Source organism: Arachis hypogaea, chromosome 18, assembly GCF_003086295.3.
Source record: "Arachis hypogaea cultivar Tifrunner chromosome 18, arahy.Tifrunner.gnm2.J5K5, whole genome shotgun sequence".
Lineage (NCBI taxonomy): Eukaryota > Viridiplantae > Streptophyta > Magnoliopsida > Fabales > Fabaceae > Arachis > Arachis hypogaea.
Window position 1 is genome coordinate 93,595,567 of NC_092053.1, and position 11,542 is coordinate 93,607,108.

At 38.9% G+C, this 11,542-nt stretch overlaps 1 non-coding gene across 1 annotated transcript; it reads left to right on the plus strand.

Moving 5' to 3' along the window:
* The first annotated feature begins 2,784 nt into the window (after positions 1-2,784).
* LOC112773484 (small nucleolar RNA R71) lies at positions 2,785-2,892 on the plus strand. Its single transcript, XR_003188031.1, has one exon. It is a non-coding gene; the product is annotated as a small nucleolar RNA R71 (small nucleolar RNA).
* Positions 2,893-11,542: the final 8,650 nt, after the last annotated feature.

Here is an 11,542-nt window from a genome sequence, read left to right on the forward strand (position 1 = left end):
TCTTGGTGATCCATGCATTGGCATAGAACTCTTGAACCATTAGGATGCCGACTTGTTGGATGGGATTTGTTAGAACTTCCCAACCTCTTCTTTGAATTTCATGTCGGATCTCCGGATACTCATTTCTTTTGAGTTTGAAAGGGACCTCGGGGATCACCTTCTTCTTGGCCACAACATCATAAAAGTGGTCTTGATGGGCTTTGGAGATGAACCTTTCTATCTCCCATGACTTGGAGGTGGAAGCTTTTGTCTTCTCTTTCCCCTTTCTAGAGGATTCTCCGGTCTTAGGTGCCATCAATGGTAATGGAAAAACAAAAAGCTTATGCTTTTACCACACCAAACTTAGAATATTGCTCGCCCTCGAGCAATAAAAGAAAGAATAGAGGAAGAAGAAGAAGAAAATATGGAGAAGAGGGGTGAAGTGTGTTTCGGCCAAGTAGAGAGGAGAGGGTTGTGTTGTGTGAAAATGAGGAAGAATGGAGGGCTATATATAGGGGAGGAAGGGGAGTTAAGGTTCGGCCATTTAGGGTGGGTTTGGGTGGGAAATTGGATTTGAATTTTGAAGGTAGGTGGAGTTTATGAGGTAGGTTTATGGGGAAGAGTGGATGGATGTGAGTGGTGAAGAAGTGATGGGGAAGAGAGATTGAGGTGATTGGTGAAGGGTTTTGGGGAAGAGTATTTATGGGATTGTGTGAAAGAGGGGTGAGAAGAAGTGAGTGGAGGTAGGTAGGGATCCTGTGGGGTCCACAGATCCTGAGGTGTTCAAGGATTTACACCCTTGCACGCAACTCTGGGCGTTCAGCGCCAGGTTGGTGCCCATTTTGGGCGTTCAACGCCCATTTACTGCCATTTCTGGCGTTGAACGCCAGAACCATGCTTGTTCTGGGCGTTCAGCGCCAGGATGCTGCCCATTTTGGGCGTTCAGCGCCAGAACCATGCTCTGTTCTGGCGTTGAACGCCAGGCAGATGCTTCCTCCAGGGTGTGATTTTTCTTCTGCTGTTTTGGATTCTGTTTTTAATTTTTCTATTTATTTTGTGACTCCACATGATCATGAACCTATAAAGACATATAACTAAGAAAAATATTGTTAGATAAAAATTGGGTTGCCTCCCAACAAGCGCTTCTTTAATGTCAATAGCTTGACAGTGGGCTCTCATAGAGCCTCACAGATGTTCAGAGCATTGTTGAGACTCTCCAACACCAAACTTAGAGTTTGACTGTGGGGGCTTTGGTTGACTCTGCTTTGAGAGAAGCTTTTTCTGCTTCCTCTCCATGGATGCAGAGAGAGATCCTTGAGTTGTAAACACAAGGTTGTCTTTATTTAATTGAAGGATCAATTCTCCTCTGTCCACATCAATCACAGCTCTTGCTGTGGCCAGGAAAGGTCTTCCTAGGATGATGGATTCATCCTCTTCCTTTCCAGTATCCAGGACTATGAAATCAGCAGGGATGTAAAGTCCTTCAACCTTTACTAACACGTCCTCTACTTGTCCATAAGCCTGTTTTCTTGAGTTATCTGCCATCTCTAATGAGATTTTAGCAGCTTGCACCCCATAGATTCCCAGTTTCTCTATTACAGAGAGGGGCATGAGGTTTATCCCTGAACCAAGGTCACACAGAGCCTTAAAGATCATGGTGCCTATGGTACAAGGTATTATGAACTTTCCAGGATCCTGTCTCTTCTGAGGCAATGTCAGTTGATCCAGATCACTTAATTCATTGGTGAACAAGGGAGGTTCATCTTCCCAAGTCTCAATACCAAATAATTTGGCATTCAGCTTCATGATTGCACCAAGGAACTTGGCAGCTTGCTCTTCAGTAACATCCTCATTCTCTTCAGAAGATGAGTACTCATCAGAGCTCATAAATGGCATAAGGAGGTTCAATGGAATCTCTATGGTCTCTATATGAGCCTCAGAGTCCTTTGGTTCCTCAGAGGGAAGCTCCTTATTGATCACTGGACGTCCCAGGAGGTCTTCCTCCTTGGGATTCACGTTCTCTCCTTCCCTTACAGGTTCAGCCATGGTGCTTATGTTAATGGCCTTGCACTCCCCTTTTGGATTCTCTTCTGTATTACTTGGGAGAGTACTAGGAGGGATTTCAGTGATCCTTTTACTCAGCTGGCCCACTTGTGCTTCCAAATTTCTAATGGAAGACCTTGTTTCATTCATGAAACTCACAGTGGCCTTAGATAGATCAGAGACTAAGTTTGCTAAATTAGAAGTATTTTGTTCAGAGTTCTCTGTCTGTTGCTGAGTGGATGATGGAAAAGGTTTATTATTGTTAAACCTGTTTCTTCCACCATTATTAAAGCCTTGTTGAGGCCTTTGATCCTTCCATGAGAGATTTGGATGATTTCTCCATGATGGATTATAGGTGTTTCCATAAGGTTCACCTAAGTAATTCACCTCTGGTATTGCAGGGTTTTCAGGATCATAAACTTCTTCTTCATAAGAAGCCTCTTGAGTACTATTGGATGCAGCTTGCATTCCATTCAGACTCTGAGAAATCATATTGACTTGCTGAGTCAATATTTTGTTCTGAGCCAATATGGCATTCAGAGTATCAACTTCAAGAACTCCCTTCTTCATAGGCGTCCCATTACTCACAGGATTCCTCTCAGAAGTGTACATGAACTGGTTATTTGCAACCATATCAATGAGTTCTTGAGCTTCTGCAGGCATTTTCTTTAGGTGAATGGATCCACCTTCAGAAGTATCCAATGACATCTTTGATAGCTCAGATAAACCATCATAGAATATATCCAGGATGGTCCATTCTGAAAGCATGTCAGAAGGACACTTTTTGGTCAACTGTTTGTATCTTTCCCAAGCTTCATAGAGGGATTCACCATCTTTTTGTTTGAAGGTTTGAACATCCACTCTAAGCTTGCTCAGCTTTTGAGGAGGAAAGAACTTGGCTAAGAAAGCCGTGACCAGCTTATCCCAAGAGTTCAGGCTGTCTTTGGGTTGATAGTCCAACCACACTCTAGCTCTGTCTCTTACAGCAAAAGGGAAAAGCATGAGCCTGTAGACTTCAGGATCCACTCCATTAGTCTTAACAGTATCACATATCTGCAAGAATTCAGTTTAGAACTGAAAAGGATCTTCGGATGGAAGTCCATGAAACTTGCAGTTCTGCTGCATCAGAGAAACTAGCTGAGGTTTCAGCTCAAAATTGTTTGCTCCAATGGCAGGAATGGAGATGCTTCTTCAATGTAAATTGGAATTTGGTGCAGTAAAGTCACCAAGCATCTTCCTTACATTATTATTATTTTCGGCTGCCATCTCCTCTTCCTGTTCGAAAATTTCTGACAGGTGCTTGCTGGTTTGTTGTAATTCAGCTTCTCTTAGTTTTCTCTTCAGAGTCCTTTCAGGTTCTGGATCTGCTTCAACAAGAATATTCTTGTCCTTGCTCCTGCTCATATGACAAAGAAGAGGGCACAGAAAAATAATAATAATAGAGATCCTTTTTTTTTAGTAAGGGAGAGATGTTAGTAGATGAATAAACAAATAGAAGGAGATGAGAGAGAAGAAAATTTTCGAAAATTATTTTTGAAAAAGGAGTTAGTGATTTTCGAAAATAGTTTTTGAAAAAGGTTAGTAATTTTCGAAAATTAAAATTAAAAATTGAAATAATTAGTTAATTAAAAAGAAATTTTGAAAAAGAGGGAAGATATTTCCGAAAATGAGAGAGAGAGAGAATTAGTTAGGTGGTTTTGAAAAAGATAAGAAACAAACAAAAAGTTAGTTAGTTAGTTGAAACAAATTTTAAAAATCAATTTTGAAAAGATAAGAAGATAGGAAGTTAGAAAAGATATTTTGAAATCAAATTTTTGAAAAAGATAAGATAAGAAGATATTTTTGAAAAGATATGATTGAAATTAGTTTTTGAAAAAGATTTGATTTTTAAAATCACAATTAATGACTTGATTCACAAGAAATCACAAGGTATGATTCTATAACTTAAAGTTTGAATCTTTCTTAATAAGTAAGTAACAAACTTGAAATTTTTGAATCAAAACATTAATTGATTATGTTATTTTCGAAAATTTGATATAAAAATAAGAAAAAGATTTTTGAAAAATATTTTTGGAATTTTCGAAAATAACTAAGAAATTTGAAAAAGATTTGATTTTTGAAAAAGATTTTGAAAAAGGTGAGATTTTTAAATTGAAAATTTTGATTTGACTCATGAAAACAACTAGATTTTAAAAAATTTTGAAAGAGTCAAATCTAATTTTTGAAATTTTAAGAGAGAAAAAGGGAAAGATATTTTTTTATTTTTGAATTTTTATGATGAGAGAGAAAAACAGAAAAATGATGCAATGCATGAAATTTTTAGATTAAAACAATGAATGCATGCAAGAATGCTATGAATGTCAAGATGAACACCAAGAACACTTTGAAGATCATGATGAACATCAAGAACACATTTTTGAAAAAAAAAATTTAATGCAAAGAAAACATGCAAGACACCAAACTTAGAATTCTTTAATGCTTAGACACTAAGAATTCAAGAATGCATATGAAAAACAAGAAAAGACACAAAATATGCAAATACAAAGATCAAACAAGAAGACTTACCAAGAACAACTTGAAGATCATGAAGAACACTATGAATGCATGATTTTTTTTGAAAAATGCAAGATGCACATGCAATTGACACCAAACTTATAACATGACTCAAGACTCAAACAAGAACACAAAAAATATTTTTGATTTTTATGATTTTCTAATTTTTTTGTATATTTTTTATTTTTTTATTTTATTTTTTTTTTCGAAAATTATTTGAAAAACAAAAATAAGGATTTCAAAATTTTCAATATGAATTCTAGGAATCTTATGCTCTAAAGCTCCAATCAAAGGGTCAGGCATGGCTTAATAGCCAGCCAAGCTTTAGTATGTAACTCAGACATGACACGTCTAACATGCCCTACAGTCGTATTAGATATGGCTTTACAGCCAGCCATGCTTCATGAAACACTAGAATTCATTCTTTAAAAATTCTGAAGAAAATTACATTTTTGAAAACACATTTTTTTTTGAAAACAAAGGGAAAATTTTTGAAAGAATTTCAGATAATTGGTGATAGAAATACTATAATAAAACAGGGATAGAAATACTTATGTAAATCATTGGTGAGAATTTCAGATAAGCGAATAGAGATGCTTTCGTTCCTCTGAACCTCTGCTTTCCTGCTATCTTCATCCAATCAGTCTTACTCCTTTCCATGGCTGGCTTTATGTGATACATCACCACTGTCAATGGCTACTTTCAGTCTTCTCTCAGGAAAATGATCCAAATGCCCTGTCACGGCACGGCTAATCGTCTGGAGGCATCACCCTTGTCAATGGTTTCATCCTATCCTCTCAGTGAAAATGGTCAACGCACCCTGTCACGGCACGGCTATTCATCTGTCGGTTCTCGATCATGCTGGAATAGGATTTACTATCCTTTTGCGTCTGTCACTACGCCCGGCAATCACAAGTTTGAAGCTCGTCACAGTCATTCAGTCATTGAATCCTACTCGGAATACCACAGATAAGGTTTAGACTTTCCGGATTCTCTTGAATGCCACCATCATTCTAGCTTACACCACGAAGATTCTGGTTAAGAGATCTAAGAGACACTCATTCAGTCTAATGTAGAACGGAAGTGGTTGTCAGGCACGCGTTCATGGGGAATGATGATGATTGTCACGTTCATCACATTCAGGTTGAAGTGCGAATGAATATCTTAGAAGTGAAATAAGATGAACTGAATAGAAAACAGTAGTACTTTGCATTAATCCTTGAGGAACAGCAGAGCTCCACACCTTAATCTATGGAGTGTAGAAACTCTACCGTTAAAATTACATAAGTGAAAGGTCCAGGCATGGCCGAATGGCCAACCCCCTAAAATGTGATCACAGGATCAGAATACAATCCAGGATGTCTAATACAATAGTAAAAGGTCCTATTTATAATAAACAAGTCCCTAGGGTTTACATAAATCCACTTCCGGGGCCCACTTGGTGTGTGCTTAGGCTGAGCTTGAGTGTTACACGTGTAGAGGTCATTCCTGGAGTTGAACGCCAGTTTTGGTGCCAGTTTGGGCGTTCAACTCTGGTTTTGGATCCTTTTCTGGCGCTGAATGCCAGAATTAGGCAGAGAGCTGGCGTTGAATGCCAGTTTGCGTCGTCTATTCTTGACCAAAGTATAGACTATTATATATTGCTGGAAAGCCCTGGATGTCTACTTTCCAACGCAATTGGAAGCGCGCCATTTAGAGTTCTGTAGCTCCAGAAAATCAACTTTGAGTACAGGGAGGTCAGAATCCAACAGCATCAGCAGTCCTTCTTCAACCTCTGAATCTGATTTTTGCTGAAGTCCCTCAATTTCAGCCTAAAAATACCTAAAATCACAGAAAAACACACAAACTCATAGTAAAGTCCAGAAATGTGAATTTAACATAAAAACTAATGAAAACATCCCTAAAAGTAACTAGATCCTACTAAAAACATACTAAAAACAATGCCAAAAAGCGTATAAATTATCCGCTCATCACCTGCCTTAGAAGATCTGAAACTACTCAACACATAAATCACGGCATCGAATGGTAATAAAGAGTAATTAAAATAAATAATTTTAAAGCATAGGAAACATGTATGTCACATATATTACATAATAAGGAAGGAAAAGTAAAACCATGCAATTTACATGAATAAGTGGGTGAAAGATTGAATAAATCTCTTGAATTGAGCACAATATATATCATAAAATATGTGTTTATCAACCTCCCCACACTTAAACAATAGCATGTCCTCATGCTAAGTCCAAGATAAAGAGTAAGGTAAGATTAAAGTGGTGGAATCTCATGCAATGCGATCTATCCTAAATGCAACTACCTAAATGAATCATGCAATTCTAATTTGTTATTCACTTGTATATAAAACTTACATGTAGTTAAATTAATTCACATTCTCAAGGAATCAAATATGCATAGCCAAACCTAGATAATGTTAAAGCACTTTTACAATTGAGATGTAAAAAGTATTTTTTTAAACTTGCAAGACAATTAACAATTTAAGCAGAGATATATGGTGATGAGCTATTGAACCCTCACTGGATTTGGTGTTTACTCTCTAGTCACTCAGTGTTTATTAGGTTAATCACTCTATTCTTCTTTTTATCCTTACTTTCTATAGCTTTGTTCTTCATCTAACCAATCAACAATTATAGAATACAGACATACAAAAATCATGAGGTCTTTTTCAAGGTCGTAATGGGGCCAAGGTAAAGGTAAGGGTATATGTATAAGGCTAAGTGAGCTAATAAGTGAATCCTTGATTAGTCTAAGATCTCACCTAACATACATATTTTGTAATTCAAAGCTTCTTAACCTATTTGCCCAGATTTTTCTCACTTTGTATTGCAAGCTCATTAACTTAAATTTTATCCCAGGTGTATTAATTCTTTTTATTATATATATATATATATATATATATATATATATATATATTTCAATTGGGGAATTTTTGTATCCCTTTTATTTAAATAAAAATTTTTTTTAATGCACATGGTAATTCAATTGATTTCACATGAGCATGCTTCCCAAAATGTTTATTTTGAGTATTTTTATTCTTTTTAACTTTCTACCCTGGTTTCTATCATCCATGTTCTCATAAAGTTCCTCCCACTTAAACGATACACAATTTCTATCTTAAGCTAACCAAGGATTCAACTTGGAATTTTTATTTTGTTTTTTTGCTTAAGGCTAGTAATGTGGTTTATAGAACAAGAGGGGATTAAAAAGCTCAAGGGGGCTAACAAGGGTGATGTAAAAGGTAGGCTAAGTTGGGATAAGTAAGCTAAACAAGTAATGGCCTTAATCATCTCTTAGTATGTATCTATACTCTATAATTGGACATATAGATTAAAACAAACCAAAAAACATCAGAATAAAAAAGAAGGGCGAAACACACAGGAATAAAAATTATGGTTTGAATGTAACCATACAATTAAGCTCAAAACGCGCAGGCTGTGTGTTCTCTAGCTCAAAAAAAATCATATATCAGTTATACATGTCATGCAAGTAGAAATTAAGAGTTCCCATTATTCTCAATGTAAAATTTTTGGGTGGCTTTAAAGTTTTAGTGTTCCTCCTTGATGAAATGTTGTTAACTAACTAACATGTTATGTTCTATATACAAGGTGTATGGATTGTTTTTATTCTGTTAAAGTCTCTAGTTTACTTTCTTTTTATTTTCAATTTAAACCAACTATCACATGCTAAAAGGGTAAACTATACTAATTAATCCACATATTCTATAACTAATAAGTTGGAATTGCAACTAAACTAACTGGCTAATGGTATAAACTAAAGTGAAAAATGCAGAAAGTAGAGTAAAAACATATGAAAATAACAATGTATAAGTACTGAAAGATAAAAATAAAAATAAAGATAAAAATACAGAAAAATAACCAAAATAAAATAAAAGAGTCTGTAGTGGTTCACCAAAAAATACGCCAGAGATGGCAACCTCCCCACACTTAAAATAAAGCATCGTCATCGATGCTCACTCAAGCTGGGTGTGAAGGAGTATCATCACTGGAAGGATGGGCTGCTGGAGTCTCGATGGTGGCCTGAGGATCTGCAGACTGGATGAGCGTGCGAAGATCCGTCTGCTGTAGAGGAGGCTCTGACTGGATAGGAATCTCTGGATCTACGGCCTGTATCTGGTGTGGCTCCCCCTGCTATGGCGCAGCCTGCTCCGGTCCTGCCTGTGCAGCCTGGGTGGGGGTCTCCTCCTCGTGAGCATCCTCCTCCACCTCAGATGTACCAGAAGGGGTGTCAGGCTCGGAGGGAATTTCGCCGCCGGAACGGATCATCAACTTGACGTGCTCATAGTGTCGCTTGTTGCGACGCTCCATACGATCCAAGCGGGCGAAGAGGCGATGCACCAAATGGTAAATAGGCTCAGGAGCAGCTGGAGGTGTAGTGGGTGGGCAGGTGCAACAGTGGAAGAAGAGGGGGCAGCTGAAGGTGTGGCTGTCTCATCAGAAGCAGTAAGGAATGAAGGTCTGTAGCCTAAAGCCAGAAAGTTCCTGCTGTGAGGAATGATCTTCTTGCAGTCTGCAGCAGGTGGCTTCTCATCAGCATCCTTCCAAGGCACGTCAGCTCGACGGCCTAGCTGGGTGACCAGGTAAGGGAAAGGGAGGGTGCCTCTGACATGGACCCTGGCCATATAGTGCCGGATGAATTGTGGCAGGTACAGGTCCTTATCCTCCATCACACACCAGAGGAGGGTGATCATAGCAGCATGCAGCTCCGTCTCATGAGTGCTCGGCATAATAAAGTTACTCAGGATCTGGTGCCAGAGCCGAGCCTCATCATTCAAGTATATCCGCTTGATTTCTTTAGGCATGGTGGTGTTCTTACCCATGACCCATGGGACAGTAGGGTCAAGGGCTATCCTCTCCTTGACAGCATCCCAGTCGAATCTCAGAAACCTCATATCCTCTTCAGCATTTTGGTAACCATCAGGCTGATCTGACTTAGGCTGAAGGCGCAGAATATCCTCAATGGCCTCTTCAGTGACCAGTATCTATTTCCCTCTGAGGTGCACTGTATCTAGGGAAGTCTTGAAATAATTGCAGTAAAACTCTCTTACCCAAGAAGCATTGACCTCAGTCAAATTTCTCTCCAAGAAGAACCAGCCTCTTTGTTTGATCTGATCGGAGGTGTACTGCTGTAGTTCTTCTGGAATTTTCAAAGTCCACTCCAGGTACAGATTTCTGGAGGTAGCAAACACTGGATACTTCAGCTCACAGTATCGGTTTGCAAACTTAATTGGATCATTGGCAGGGAGGAGCTGGTCAGCCTTCTCCTGCGGGGTAAAGTGCTTCTCCCGCCAGGAGTCATCATGCATAAGCTCCAGGAGAGACATAGAGGATTCACCTCTTTTCCATTTGCCAGTTGTTGCCTTTCCTTTTCCTTTTCTTTGAGTGTCAGACATCCTGAAAAACAGAAATCTAGGATATAACAAAAGCAAGAAAACAAGTAGGCAAATAACAAGATAAGCACAAAGTGGCAAAAGAGTAGTAGAATAATGAAATGAGTTGAATAATTATGCATTTTGGAGTGTGTTGGAGTTTAAAAAGCTGAGATGAGAAAGTTCAATCCAAAATGTAATATAAATAGAATTTATGTTAATTAGGAAAAACCATAATCATGCCTTTAGTTAAAAAGTAAAAGGAAGGAGTTAGTCAAAAAGCAGAGGGGGTTGTTAGAAAGTTAAAGGTGGTTTTAAATTGAAAAAGAGGTTAGAAAGCAAAAATCAGTGAGTTAGTAAAAAGAAAGTCAGAGTAAGTGGCATGATGATTGGTTTTTAAGTAACAAGAATTTCACAATTTGAAGCAATAGACAACTCATATTCAAGCAAGGAAATCAAGTTGTTGATGATTCATATAGATATACCAATAACGAAAATTTGAAATCAAATCATCAATAATGTGATTTCTTAACCAGGAAAACAAAAGGAATAAGAATGCTGGCCCGTGCATTCATGAATTGGTTTTGGAAGAGCTAAGGAATGCAAAATTGAAAATGCCAAAACTAATACATGAATGAGAATCAAAATGATTTACAGAAAATTGGACAGCATTCCGGCAAAAATTGGATGTTCCCGGAAAATAAACAGCAGCATAATAGTTCATATAAATTAAAATAAAGCCTCGAATAGAGATAGATAATATGAACATGAAAGAGCAGTCGCAATAGCAGCATGAACAGTAAGAACATCATATAAACAATACTTAGATCACAGCAACAACAGAATTGCAAAAATTATAAAACAAGTAGCAAGAATAGCGTAATTAATCAGGCCTAAATCCACTAATCACATCCTAGCTACCTAACCACCTATAATCCACTACAAACATGCATCTCTAACTATCCTAAATTTAAACATAAACTGAAAAAAAAATATGCAAATAACTATGAATGAAAGAAAGGTGGCGTTCGGCGGAACATGGTAGGCGTATGAACTAAGCTAAGGAACTGAGAGATGGCGGGGGTGTGGTTACGGTGGTGCTGCGGTGGCGTAGGGTGGCGCGGCGTCAAACCTTGGTGGCGGCAGGGATGGTGTTGTGGTGTTGGGTGAGGGCTGGGGTGGTTAAGGGGGAAGGAAGGGAGGGGGTGGTGGTGGTGAGAGGCACGGCGGTGACGGCGCGGTAGTGGTGGTGTTTGCGGAGGGGGCAGCGGTGGTGGAGGGAAGAAGAGAAGAGAAAGAGAAGAAAGAGAGGGAAGGAAGAAGGGGGTGGCGTCGCGGTCGTGGCTGGGTGGCCGACGGTGGTACGGCCGGTGGAGTTGGTTGGGGTGGTGGTGGTGGGCGCAGGGGAGGGTTGCAGAGAAGAAAGGGAGAAGAAGGGGAATGGGGGGTGCGACAGGGTAGGGTTTCACGTCTCTGGGGGTTAGTGAATTTAGATCCACGTAAACGTGTGGGGCACGCGGTAGCGTGGCTTGGCTGGACGGGGGGGTTGACGCGATCGCGTGAGTG